The sequence below is a fragment of the Rhipicephalus microplus genome, chromosome X (genome assembly GCF_043290135.1).
Source record: "Rhipicephalus microplus isolate Deutch F79 chromosome X, USDA_Rmic, whole genome shotgun sequence".
NCBI lineage: Eukaryota > Metazoa > Arthropoda > Arachnida > Ixodida > Ixodidae > Rhipicephalus > Rhipicephalus microplus.
In genome coordinates, this window is record NC_134710.1 from 20,665,213 (window position 1) to 20,680,247 (window position 15,035).

The window sequence follows — 15,035 nt, forward strand, 5'->3', positions numbered from 1 at the left end:
TCTTTTAAGGGAAAGATGGGAAAGGGAAAACAAACGAGAGGAGAACACGCCATTTCGTGAAGCTCGTTTTTCCGATAGTCCAATGAGACGTGGTAATTCGTTCAATTAAGTCAGTGACTGGAGTCAGAGAAGTGGTTCGGCATGTAAGACACCAAAACAATCGCAGAAATTGACACAAACACGCAAGCAGAAACGATCGACTCCGTTTTCGCCACAGCAGCAGTAAGCACGCGACTATAGTTTCTGCAAGGCGTCCATCAGCTTGCGCCTGAGGCCTAGAACGCAAGCCAATAAACGAGAAGAAAATCCAACCAGGTTCGACTGGTCCACCGCTGTGTGGCGCAGGCGAAGGAACAACGGCGATGCGTGGGTAACCGGCACACCTGCGCCTCCGTCAGCGTGAGCTCATTTCCATCATATTCAAGCCGTTCATAAATACGCGCGTGGTTGTTTGCCTCCGCGGCTGAGGTCAGAAAACAAGCCCGACGGTTCTGAGGGCGTCGCGCACGGCTTAAAAGGGCGTTGTTTCTAGTGCACGCAACGACGACTCGGTGAAAGAACGCCCGTATCAGATCCAAAAGAGCGCCTACCTATCCTCACCGGAAAGAATGAAAAAAACAAAAAACAAAGCAGTTGTGGGCTGGGCAAAGCTGCAGGCAGGGGATAAAAAGAGCAGGCGTGGACAAACAGTGCGGGACATGAATAAATGTAAATACCGTCCGGACGACCCCGTTGAAGGTCGAGCATCTATGCATATATAAGTGGTTTTAGAAAATTCGAGGTAGGTTCATAGCACGGCTGTTACAATTGACGCCGAATGCGGCCATATATACAGAGTAAGTAAGCAGACTCTAGTAGAACTGAAAGGCGGGCTGATTGAAACTTATTCATCCTTGGGTTGCGCAAAAACTGAAAACACAAAAGAAGCGAACAGGACAAGCTGGTCTAACAACTGAAAAAAAAAACTATGAACCCACCTCTTCGAAGGAATCGAACCCTCACGGGATGCGAAGCAGCAGCGGTGCGCCCGGCGTTGACTCGGTTGAAACGGGCGTCGGAGCGGGTGCTGGAACACCGGTTTGAAACAAAACTCGGCGTAGCGTTTACTCGAGTAAACGTTTGTTTCAAACGCAAAGACACGGGAGGCGGGACGCGTTGAAGACGCCTGCGCTCGATCGGCTTCCTTGGCTCGCGTCTCGTCGGTGTTACCCGCGCGCCGTCGATATGCTCGAACGCGATCGGTGTTCTTGAGCACCCTTCACGAACGCGATCGGCTTCGCTAACCCTCGCAACACCGGTGACAGCCGAAAAAGGTACGCGCACACTAGCGGGAATCACCCGTCGGCGCGATCGCGCGGCAAGCAGCGGCGCGCTGTCCACATTGTCGGCGCCGCGAGATTCGCGAGGCGCGCGCACCCGCCGGCTCGTGGTTTCTCGCAGACAGATGGAGAGAAGTGGCGCGGGTGAGATGATGCTCACGTGAGGATTGGGCTCGCGCGTCGCGAGCAGTGGAGAGGGTGAAGCGAGAGGGAGCTGACACGCGGCGAGCACGCGGAAGAGAGGCAGAAAGACTCACCACGCACTGCTAGGAGGGCATGAGCTACTTGGCACCGCTCCAGCATCTGCAGCGAGGGGAGCGGTGCGGACGGAGGGACAGCGTTACACAGGCTAGTCAAAGAGCTGCTTCGCATCTAAAAATTTGTTTGAATATATATATATATATATATATATATATATATATATATATATATATATATATAGTTGAGAGTACGACAATTCTTTGAAGGGTGGCGTATCATCACACCTCGCCAGTCATTCGATCATCGATCGCCATCATAATCAACGTACACGTGAGAGAGCTCAGGCATATCACACGGCGAAATGTGTTGCCAATTGCATTATTCAGCCGCCATCAGTTCAGAACAAGAAGTGCGTTTCATAGATCGGATGTAATCTTGCGTAGTGTATGATTTTCTGTATATATACGCATTTTTTTCAATAGATATTTCAATTGTTAGACCAGTGCTTGTCCTGTTCCCTTCTTTTGTGTTTTCAATTTGTGCGCTACCCAACGATGAATAAAGAGACCTCGTGGAACGGTCAATCAGGCATGTAATGATATCGATATTGACGCTAACACAACTCAGTGCCACCTACGTGTGTTCCGAAGTGAGGTACCTTGGCATACACTATACTTTTTCTTTCATCTCCTGTAAGTCATACCCATTTCCTACTTTTTAAACTTATAACACGCCGAAGCACACACACAGGTCCACCTTGTTGTTTTATTATTCCCCATCGTATACTTTTTTAAAAGTTGGTCTGTATACGGGCTCAGCTAGTATGCAATCATCGCTTACACTGACATTGAACAGTTCACCATCACAACGTGAAAGTATGCGCTGACGGCACAGACACCAAAATATCGGGCACAAACAACCAATGTCCAAGGGTTTGTGTGTATCGCGTTTCTCGTCATTTTCTCGTCATAGCGCAGTATTCATCGATTGGTCGCGAACAAGAAACTATACGAGTTTCTCCTCAAGCCATGCCATGTGTAGCCTCGCAAACGAAGGAATGTCATATACTGTTAAAATGTATGTTTCATATAATGGTCCTGAGAAGCGGATGGTAACCTTATATGCGCGGCTACTTAGGGCCACTACAACACGTTTTGCACAGTACCTTCCGCGTAACCCCAGACACCGTGAAAGGATCAAAAGAGGAGCGAAGTTAGACAAGCCAAGAAGGAGACCACACGACACGAGTCAGAACGGGGCCTTTGCAGTGACAGCCTGGATATCAGCTACCCCCCCCCCCCCGAACAGTAAGAGATAACGGATTAAAATAGAGTGTCTGCAATTACCATCATGATGCAGCAGAATTCATATGCACCGTATACGAATATTCGAATTCTACTAACCATTCAGAATAGCTATAACTTTTTTTTTCAGATGCAAAGTAGCTTACGATCGGTTCTTGTTCCTTCTCCGTCGTCGTAGCCACGCTAGTTCTCGGAGCACCCACTAGACGGCTCTGCAGTAAAGCACTCGCTCCACTCCGGCAAGCGGCTGCTCTAAAGAAAAATAATAAGAGGAGGCGCTGCTCTGGCGCATGCTATGGTATGAGTGGAGACCGCTAGCAGCGCTGCGCTGCTCTGTATAATAAAAGCGCCTCCTCCTCTCTCTATCTCGCACACATGCAGCAGTATGAATGAAGACATAAACATGAGTGCGGCGGAGGCGAGGGTACAGTGTACTAGCGAGGGTTCGCAAAGAGTCTGTGTGAGCAGCCATGAACGTCTGCAGCAATGAATGAAGATCACCTATTTACAGAACTTCAAGTCGACCAATGACTGCTTTTTTGTTCCTAGTGTGGCAATCGCTATAGGTAGAAGTGATACAAATTTTTTTATCTTAAACAACAGCTTTCTTCGAACGCAAAACAAGGCATCAAAGCTTCACACCAATTTCGGATATCACCATGCTGTGTATTTCACGCAGAAATGACAATCACACGGACACATTCACACACTGCAAGGCATCAGAAATTCGAATTCAGGTCGGCAGTAGCAACACTCCCTGAACAACAAATGTTCTTGGAAAGTAAAAAAAAAAGGAACGAAAATTGGGTTTAGTCACGATGTATTGCACTTCTTGACAAGCGCGGATCAACTGACTACTTCGCAGCACGCATCAATTCTCCCGAGTGGACGGCAAGAACGAAAAAAAAATTTGCGGAACGTAGATCATGCTTGCGGTATATACTAAACGTACTGAGAGCTGCACCATTACAGCTCGGCTTGTATACCGTCATACCGCAGGCGCTCAGATGCTGTGAACGCTAACAAGAGACGTGTCGAGCTAGCATTCATAGCAACTGCAAGGATGATCGGCAGCAAACAAGGCGAACCTAGCAGTATGGACGAAACCTCACCGGACAACTGTATAGGCATAGGAAAAATAATATTTTACTGAAGAATCTGGAGCATTGTTGCCACATCCATTGTAGCCGTTACACGTCACCCCGAAAAATTTCCTTTAAAATTTTGCCGCCTTCTAGGTGGCGCGACGAGCACATTCCACGCGATCATCCCCGAATTTATTTATTTCCGACCAATGAATAGTCGTGTACATCGATACAGGTGCACTTTAAAAAGCCCTAGGCGGTGACAATCAATTCCAAACTCCTCTATAGTACAGCCTCGTAATCATGTCGCGGTTTTAGCAAGTAGAACCCTATTTTCTTGTTTGCGTTTTTTTTTACATTATGTCATTAAAAACTTGTTGTGCGCGAAGTTTACCTATTCGATATGTATACGTACAGTATACTCACAGATGTAAACGCGATATCAATGTTTTTAGTAATAACGAGTAGTTTGCGCAACTGCTCGACTTAACTACGTCATGTCGCGTCGAATCTGCTCTTCAAAGACAATGTCGGTTGTGATCTACGCTTTCAAGTAGGAAGGCGCATATGGAACCTGAACTGAAGACGGTGGAAACGAAACTATGTGCGTTACTTAGCCCCTAATTGTCTTCTTTCAATGCAGGATCTTGGACGCATCACGTTCTACAGTAGGTATATAGACATGTAATAGTTCCTACTGAATGGAACGCAGCAGTGTTTTCTGTATGATCATTTCCTTCCATCTCTCTATCTTTGCATCTCTTAATTCCGCTTCTCCTGGCGTCTTTTCCTTTCTTTTCCGGTCTTCTTCCTTGGTCCTCTTTCAATCCGTGATTATATGTATACCATGCAGGCATTTCAATGCGTTGGCTTAAGTTCTCCTGTTCAAGCGACATTCACTTAAAAAACTGGCCCGCGATAAAATATCAGCTTCGCGATGCGAATATGCCCAATGTATATTAGAAAATAATTGTTATTTCGCAGACGAAATTCTTACTGTTTCCAAACTTGAACAGCGTAAAGCGGGATATAGATATATAGATTCGCGGGGAGGTCTGCAAGCGGTGATCCTGTTGGTGACCTTTTTTTTTTTTTTTGGCGGAGCTTGAAAGTTGTGCAGGATGAGAAATAGTAGCATCGGTATATGCTTTGAAGCGTGAAGCCAGTCATCACCACCAACATGCAGAGGCGTAGGCAGACGTTTTTGTTTTCTTTCGGAGAACACCTGCTTGATCTGAAGGGTAAGTGGGCTGAGTAGGCAAATGGTAATTTCGCGCAATGTACGTTATGGCAAAAAAAAAAGAAAGTGAGGGTCACGGGTTTCGTGCACAATGGCGTCTATAGTTCTGTTACGTTTACGTTAAAACTATTCAGACCAAAAAATATACATATATAAAACTCTTACCATGCTGCGGCTATTCTGCCCAAGGCGTAATCGAATGTGCCGCAGCAGCGCCGGGCGTATTAAGAACACTGGCACGGCACACAGTGCGACGACCCCAGCCCGCGGTCTCGTGACATTTCCGACACACAATCCCGCAAAGAGCTTACCTGCACAGAAAGCATGACAGAACACGAATATGTTATCAACGTTCCATGACAATACTGATGGCTGGTCAGAAAGACCCGCAAAGCTTGCTGACAAGCAGACCGATACCTGATGTTCCATTCAGTCTGTAAGTACGCTGAACCGAACATCACGATGGATGTTCACCCCCATAATGAACGCTCTCAACTCGCATTGTGACACGTTCCCATGTGCGCCGCTGTAAGCAATCACACAAAAGCGCGCACATGGCTTCATTCATCAGAGTGTATATGACTCATCCTGCTCGAAACGACACTCCGATACTCAGTTTCACCTTACACCAGGTCTAAATCCACGAAACAAGGAACTCTACCTTTAACGCATACAAACTGCACAGAGCAATCAATACACTCGCGGTCACCGAAAATGCATTAATCCGACACCGTCCATGACGGGCTGAAACCACGAACAAAGAGCATGTTCAACACACACACACACACACACACACACACACACACACACACACACACACACACAAAGCCGACGATTATGATAGCCCTTAATGCGATATGTGAGCGCGCAGCTGGTACAAGCTTGTTTTCTTATGGCGATGCATGCAATGAGGCAAACCATTTCAGAGAGGCATGTACTTGCGTACAATTACAGACAAGACTACACTTTCCATGTCAAGTTTTTAAACCTTGTAAAATGGTTGTTTTATTTTGTCCTTTTTTATTTGACAAATTACAACCACATATGACCACACTGGCGACCAAACAAAAGGGTTCCAGTACAGCCGAGTCAGTTACAGCGAAAAAGACATAAGCACCACTCGAGTATATAGTCACTTGAGTTGTCAAATGCATTTCTTTGCGTACTGTAGACACTTTGAGTGTTTATCTGCGTGTCTATCACCTGCTTAACATGGCGAGAACAAAATAAGTATGGGAGAGTAAGATATGGTATGATGAATTTGACGCGCTGGTCAACACATGAATGATGTCACAATACCGTCGCGCACGTCGTTAAACACTTCCCGCCAGACAGTGGCACATACCCGCGGGCGGGTATGCGCCACTGGTGTACGGGTATGCGGCATAGCTGATTGAAATTTGGCATTTACCCAGGAACGTCGAGAACACACATGGACAATTTTAAAGCGTGAGCGTCAAGAAAGAACTGAAATCGGCAGCGTTGGCCCGACAAATGCAAAGAATGTCAGGCTCCCAGCAGGAATCGAACCCAAGCATTCTGCGTGGCGATCAAGTATTCTACCACAGAGCCACGCCGGGTCCCGGAAGTACTTTTTAAATAGACCCTAATGTTCATGAAAAGTCAACTGTGGTTGCAGTGCTGGCTATCCAATTTTATGAACATTAGATATGTACTCCTATGATGCAGTCGTCACGTCAGGTTAACGTGAACGTGTAATTAGGTGCCATCCGCTGAAGTTTATTTATGTAGCAGTGTCCAGGACTACCAAACTCGCGAGCGCCAGCGCCTCATATTAGCTTATCGCTTCTGGTGTTGCTAATGCTCATGTTCCTGTTGACATCCTTACGCAACTGTAAACAACTGCTAATATAAAACATACGCGCCTGTTTAACTTATGTGTGTACGTGGATTTGTACATGTATTTAGCGCCACTTCATAACGTGAAGCCCCTGAATTTTTTTACTGAGGCGTAAAAAACGCCCACTTTTTCGTTTATAGCGTCGCACTGTCAGGGCAGCGTAATAAACACTTAGGTTCTTAGAATTACGTATCTATGCATCTTCTAAATAAAAAAGACACACTGCCTAACACTTATGTACTAAATGCTTCGCCGCAAATATGCATAATAATTGTTTTTGATTGATAATGTTCACAAGTATGAACACAATCACCAGATAGGTATAGGCGTTGAGCAAGAGGGTTGAAATGAATCGCTCAACAGACAGACCACCGAAAAGACAGACAGAGAGATCAAAATTTCTGAGCTGAAGTAACCCAAGAAAGACTATCATCTTTGGAAGAAGCGTGCTGGCATGAAAACACCAGCGTCCCTTTTTATGCACCAGTACCTTCCGGTAAACAGTTCCCCATATCGTCCGCACCGGTGGGCAATAGACCAGCGCACAGTAATCGGCGGTCATCTAAAGTTTCGGCAACAAGATAGAACAACATTTTGTGAGCAACAAACAGATTCCATCATCACCCCCCCCCCCCCCACGACAGCATTAACAAACCACGATCTAACAAACAAACTTACTGACTACATTGAAGGAAAGCAAAGTCTTTCAGGGACTTTGTTTCCTTCAAGGGTGCCAGCATTCACTTTCCCTGCAAGAACGAGTCGAAATATTCGAACGTTTTTCCATCAGAAAGAGTGCCGAAAACATACGATATCAACGACATACGACATGTTCGTGCGTGCCGTGGTATAAGATCATATTCAGTGACCACGAACGGATCAAATAGTTCAGGTTGTCTCAGACTGATTATACTGCATCACTTCATGCGAAATTTAGCAAGCCAGAACAAAGAAAAAAAAAGCAGAAGAAAAACGACGGCTGCAGCTGGAACCGGATGAATACCTTACGGAGCTTGGCATATAGCCCCGCCGCGGTGGTCTAGTGGCTAAGGTATTCGGCTGCTGACCCGCAGGGCGCGGGTTCGAATCCCGGCTGCAGCGGCTGCATTTCCGATGGAGGCGGAAATGTTGTAGGCCCGTGTGCTCAGATTTGGGTGCACGTTAAAGAACCCCAGGTGGTCTAAATTTCCGGAGCCCTCCACTACGGCGTCTCTCATAATCATATAGTGGTTTGGGGACGTTAAACCCCACATATCAATCAATCAATCAATCAGCTTGGCATATATGCCAGTGGGTTTCTAAACAATGGACAGCGCCACCTGCCAGGCAATGGGGCGGCGCCCACGTTAGAAAGGTCTACTCATCTGAACATCTTACTTGCGCCTTACCCGTACATGTGACGCAAGGCGCTTACACCGCAAAATTATTATTTCCGTGTTCAGAGCGTGAAACTCACAAGGCCGCCACTCCGGCGCGTCTTCTTGCAGACGGGCGAAAGAGTCTGTCATGCCCGTTTATATTTTAAGAAGGAAAACAGATCAGCACAGCCCATAACAAGCAATAAGCTCTGTGTGTATTACACAATGCATTCCAGGCCAGATTCGGCTTCGGCGCGGCTTGATTAAAATTTCGTCGCTTCGAATAGTTAACAGTCCGCGTTTCCTGCGTGCCGGGCGGGTTGAGTTTCATTATCGCAATTGAAGTTCCATTATGAACATCTCAAGCTACTTTTGCGGTTTATAAAGTACGGCAATTCCATAGACTGTCACGGAATAGAGATGACAGAGAGCCGAGCCGTTTGGTAAGTATTCATTCTGAAGTTTCCCTTGGTCGGCGTTTGTGGTAAGTGACTGCTTTCTAGTGTCCGACGACTGCAGTCTTTTAGAATGGTGTCACAGGCTACGACATCCTAATAAAAGCGACTAGCCTAAGGTTAATACGTAAAAAGCTAATTAATAGACTTTGCTAACCGACCATTTCAATTTAACTTTAGCTTATATAATAAAGCAAAAAACAAAACTACCCTGTGTACACGGCAGGAGAGAGACAGAGTGGCCCAAAAGGTTTAGGCTTCGACGCAGAGCAGTCTATTCACCCCCCCCCCCCTCGTACCACGACGCACTACGTGGCTCGCTATCAGCAACTGCGCAAACGCGATGCCTGTAGTACCTTCAAGAGCCCGGCAGACCCTAGAAACATACATCGGATGGGGGGGGGGGGGGGGCACGAGCGTCGTCGTCGGTTTCCCCGCTCTATCAACGCGCACCACTCGAGAGTACAAGGAGCAGAGACCTCGCCACTGTTTACGAATGAGCAGCACACGAGCCGGCCGCTTTGCATCATTCGAGCTGCCCAAACCGCTCCACGCTCAAAATGGCTGCTCCGTCGGGGTCAGCAGATCCGCGGTCAGTGGCTCCACTGGTCGCGCTGTAAGCGGCTTTGAGCTATCGAAACGTCTTCAAGAGCTGGCAGCCGCAGGTTATACATGGTCAATGGATGCATAGTTAGTAAAGGAGTCGGGGCACACCAGGCGCACGTGCGAGCACTAACTCCCTTAAGCTGAAAAAGAAAAAAATCCTGACTGTGCGTAGCCCTGGTGGACGAAACCCAGATCGGATTCGCAACAGCAGCGCTAATAATAATAATAATAATAATAATAATAATAATAATAATAATAATAATAATAATAATGTGAGTTTTACCTGGCGTATGATTCAAACATAACACTGGCGCAAGGGTCACTGCAGCGAGTGAAGCGACTTGAATTCTTGCTGCCTGTATCGCTTTAATGCAAACTCAGCCGATGTGAATTTACAGGCATGAGCCATTGCTGATTCCCTGTCCAAACAGGCACGCACGACCACGCCCGGAGCTCTAAGTACGCGGTTACTGCCAAAGCTTCGCTGCTTTATACCGCCACTGCCAGTTTATACCGTGTTCTGCGAGTGTAAGTACCTGGATAGCCTTGTTGGTCAGACGCTCGCCTTCTAATTGTGGGCTCGCGAGCTCGAATCTCGCCTCACTAAAAAAAAATTCTCATATAATTTCTGCCTTTCTCTGTGTGCTCACTCACCTGACCATCGCAGTTATTGAATCCCGCGCAGGCGAAATCGGCGCACGTTTTTTGCGAGCAAAGCGGAAGACAACGACGAAGAGAGCGCGCGCCAATTCAAATTTTATGTTCAGCGGCTGTGTTCTGGGAGTGTTCAGCGGCTGTGTTTATGTTCAGCGGCTGTGTTCTGGGAACACGTGTTCTGGGAGTGACGTCATCGCTCGGCGAGAGTTTTTCCAATCCACGAATTACAACTTACTTCAACAATCAGATCGTTCAACGAACTACATGATTTAAGCGCACTGCGTCGTCGAGTTCAGCTGCACTTCCATCCGCGTGGCCTCGGCAGTGAAGCGAATCTACAGCAGCAAAGCGAATCTCGGAGGCCACTTAGGAAGAAGCGCGAGCTTGAGGCTTACTCCACCAGGTGCCGCGTGTTGAGAATTCCGAAGGTCTCTGCGTGCCTTTCCGCCATACAGATGCCGTCAAAGAAGTTCATTTTCTCCACCCTATTACACACGTCTAAGGGGGGCCGACAGCACAAAGCCAACAGAACCGAAGGGGGTTTCGGCCGGACCCTTCCCAAGGCAGCCTTCGAGGGAGCGGCTCCGACCTATCCTTCTATACCCACTCTTCCTTTCTCTCTCTTTTCTAACCTTCTATATTCAATAGAAGCAGTCTTGAAATTGTGACCAACGAGTGGAGTCGCTCCTTCTCGAGGTTCCTGCGCGGCCCGCCCAAGTAACACGTAGCGAAGTCGTTTTCCAATTAGAACCAGCTAATGAAGTTTGAGGCACAAGTAACCATCGCAAGGATCCCAACTGTTCATAAGAAAACTCTTTCAGTGAATTGATTCAACTAAACAATTAACTAATTATTCAAATATTTTGTAACTTAATAGCACTCGTCTAATTATCAAAATGTCAATGAGGCAGATGTGCACATGTATAAATGGCATCTGTCTGTGCTACTTTCAACAGCGTATCAATTGCGTACTCATTTTCTTCTGTTACTAAAGAGAGCCCGCGAAATATGAAAAAATAACACCCGACTACACTCACACCCGTAAGAGGAAGAAGCGCCCTCAAGTAATCGAATAATCTTACTCGGAGTAACCGCTTTGCATCTTTTCCGTTGCCAGAGAGAGCGTTTTGCATATTGGCAAGGGGATACAGGTCGGGTGCCAACAACATTTTGTCGCAGTTTTGCAGGGGATTCCTTCCGCTTGATATACGTCGCTATCACCATTCATATCTCACGGTCAACTGTTCGCGGCCGGATCACTGTTCTGATTGGAGCGATTACAGCCCGACCGTGTAAGATCAAAGCGGCGCGCTTCTTCAGACGTTTTTTTTTGTTGTTATTGATTTCCTTTATTACTACTACTATTTGAAAGTGAGCTTGCTTGCTTGAAGGCGCTTTTTTCCGATGTGCGCGTGCAGCGGTCTGGTCACATGTTATTTTTCGTATTTCACGGCTTTTCTTTACTAATAGGAAAAAGCGAGCACGCAGTTAGTACGTTGTTGAAAGTAGCACACACATATGTCGTTTCAACATGCGCACATATGCCTCATTGACATTTTGTACTTCTTGAGTACTTCTTGAGTTACAAATACGATTATGACTAATTAATAATTTCGTGAGCAACAAAAAATTTAGTTGCGGCTACTATACACTGGGAACAATATGCACTAGCTTTGCTTCGCGTAAAGCCGTTCCTGTTTTTTTAATAACCACGCTGCGTGATAATTGATTGATTGATTGATTTCTAGGGTTTAACGTCCCCAGATTATGATTATGAGAGACGCCGTAGTGGAGGGCTCCGGAAATTTTGACCACCTGGAGTTCTTTAACGTGCACCCAAATCCATGAGCACACGCATGCCTCCAGCATTTCCGCCTCCATCGGAAATGCAGCCGCCGCCGCCGGGATTCGGTCCCGCGACCTGCGGGTCAGCAGCCGACTACCTTAGCCACCGGACCACCACGACGGGCCAACTTACTTCCAACAAATTCAGCTGCAACTATTCTTCTCAGTTGTTTCAGTTCGCCTGTCAGAGATTAAAAAGCTGCACAAGGCCGACATTTCCCGAGCCCACCACTACGGCGTGCATCAATCGTACCGCGGTTTTGGCACACTAAAACACCACATGTTATTATCGCCTATCAGATATATACGAGCGACCACAGTCGCAATCGGTGTCTGTTTACGTAAATTGTTCCGTTAACTCGCGGGACAGCAATTCCGCTTATATTGCCGGTATTTTGATGTCATGCATACAGTAACACGGCCAAGTAATTCCAGCGGTAAGCCCGACTCGCACGTCACTGTGACATGTTAACTTTGGCCTGGAAATTCGTCTGGGCAGACGTCATTGTGCATAAACCGGTCCATTGGAGAGGCTCTCTATCCCTTCGGCGCCCAGTCTGACAGACGCTGTCGAAGAAGCGGTGACTAATGGCCTCGGCGACTCATCGGGCGACGGGGAGGCTGGCATGACAGGCGCCAGAGCTGACGGCGGAGCGGCGCTTCTTTAATCCTCAGTCAAGTAGCCGACCGGCCGACTGCTTATGCCCGCCAGGCATTGTCCCTGCTGGCCGGAGGATGAGACGTCCTGTCGCCGCGACGCCACGACGAAAGAGGACAACAGGGACGGCGTCTTCGTGGAAGAGACCACGGCGGCCACCGCAAATCACCCCGCCAATTAGGCGAGCTGTGCGGCGGACCCTTTAATGTATGTTTTCCGGATCGTGGGAACTCTCGACTAGCGACACACACGACGAGGAAGAGCCCTGCTGGCGCCACCTTGCAGTGCAGTGTTCACGTAAACCGTGTATGCTCGTCTCCCTCACCTGTGTGTGTGTGATTGGTGTTCCACTCGGAGAGGAGGAGCCCAACAGGGCTTAAAACGACGCCGCAGAGTGCTGGACGTCGCTCTGAACTATGTAACGTTCAACCACCACGCTCGTGGTTTGTGAAACAACTAACTTTTCCTTTCTGTAAATATGTGTAAATTAGTGCCATAAACCATGTTTGTTTTCCGTATCCTCTTGTCAGCGTTCGTATCCTCCGGCGACCTTTCCTCCGATCCCTTGACAACTGGTGGCAGCGATGGGATGCCATCACCTGCAACTTCTTCCTTCCCATCTCTTACAGACAGCACTCGACACTGCCATCACATACACTGCCCTCGTGAAACCACTGGTGTGCAGTCAATGACAATCGATAAATTTTGCAAACGTGTGTACTCTATCTGTATCACCATATACATATCTCCGAATATTACAATACTAATTAGTGTACCTTAATGAGAACTCTTCCTGCCCGGCCATTTTGAATCAGTCCATTCACCCTTCTATAAGTACGCCAACGAGCCGAAAAGTGGCTTACTCTGCAAATCTCCACCGCCCCTGAAATGAACTTCTTTCTAAGGCTGTGAACACAAAGCAACTCAATAAAACTAATTACGTTAGCATCATAAGCAAGAAAATGAATACCGTCCAAGAGGTTTTCTGGTGGTACGTTTTGATACCTATAGAGTAAGGAGTACAGTCGTCCACAAGCCTAACGGACGCGTGAGCTAAGACTGGACTGACCGGCGCCAGCCGCGAAGCGCTGGGGCCCTGTTGTCGAGAAGACGTCTCGCTATGCTTGGCTAGTATGTCGGCATACATGGGTAACAGGTCTGCAACAGAACCGGAAGCTATACGCGGCGCTGGCGTCAACAAACCGTTTCAGGACACGCTGCGGAGCGCTGGTAATAATCTTGCTGACGACTGTGCATATTGATTGATATGTGGGGTTTAACGTTCCAAAGCCACCATATGATTATGAGAGACGCCGTAGTGGAGGACTCCGGAAATTTCGACCACCTGGGGTTCTTTAACGTGCACCCAAATCTGAGCACACGGGCCTACAGCATTTCCGCCTCCATCGGAAATGCAGCCGCCGCAGCCGGGATTCGATCCAGCGACCTGCGGGTCAGCAGCCGAGTACCTTAGCCACTAGACCACCGCGGCGGGGCTGAAGACTGTGCATAAACGACGAAAAATAATATCAACGCTCTACAGAGCTATAATACAGTCTGAGTTTTGTTTCATTTGATCTTTTGTCGAAGCACATTGACAATTGTAGTATTTCGTTGTATGTAAATGCGAGCGGGCAGTCATCAGGATCGCGCACGTGAAACAAGCGTGCGAAGAGAGCATACGAAATCAGCGTACCCCCCCCCCCTCGCCCGTAAAATCGCCCACCCACCCTTTATTTTAGAGCACCGGATTGGCCGTTTCGGTAGCATCAGCATTAGCCAAGGTACAATTTGGCCAACCGTAGCACATCCAAGATTATTGCGTCAAAATGATAAAACTAAACGTCAAGCATCTCAGTGAAAAAAGCTCCAAAGAGCTGCGAAACAAACAAAATGATAAAATAAAAGAGCAAGGCGGTGCGGCCATTTGGCACAGCGAGAGCCACTCCTCTTCGCTCAGCTTCTCTTATCTGCCCAGTGACAACAACACTGATAGCAGCTGCGGTGAGTCATCTGCGCCGAACATGGCTCAGATAATATGCAGTAACATGCGGACGAAATGAACAACACGTTCACGAGAGCCGCCATTGTGGCAAGACGGGCCATAGACAATGTGTAATAAAAAGGCGGTACGCAATACGACTGAATTATTATTACGCTGTTATCTTGTTCTTTCTCTTTCTTTTTTTCAGATAACCATGCGCACTCGAGATGTAAAGCCTCTGTTCTGTTCTATTCTGTTGTAACTGTTCTGCTTTGGAGAGGTTGATATTACCTCGGCTACTCCGTATCGACTACTCCGTAAAAAAAAACAATAGGAGGATGAAACAAGTTGAAATGACGTGGCAATGTACACTTTGTTTGCAGCAGTTCACACTGCCATAAAACATTCACACACACACATCATTCTATTTCTACTCACAGTATATGTACTAACAGATCATTC

General features: G+C 47.3%; 1 protein-coding gene across 5 annotated transcripts in view; it reads right to left on the minus strand.

Moving 5' to 3' along the window:
- RhoBTB (Rho-related BTB domain containing) overlaps positions 1–15,035 on the minus strand; it is a 344,465-nt gene that overhangs the window by 208,859 nt on the left and 120,571 nt on the right. The window contains exon 2 of one of the 5 annotated variants that reach the window (XM_075881929.1): positions 5,315–5,460. The exons of the other annotated variants lie outside the window; for them this stretch is intronic. The gene's annotated coding sequence lies outside the window, so the exon portion shown is untranslated. The remainder of the gene's footprint in view (positions 1–5,314; positions 5,461–15,035) is intronic. 5 annotated transcript variants of the gene reach the window in all.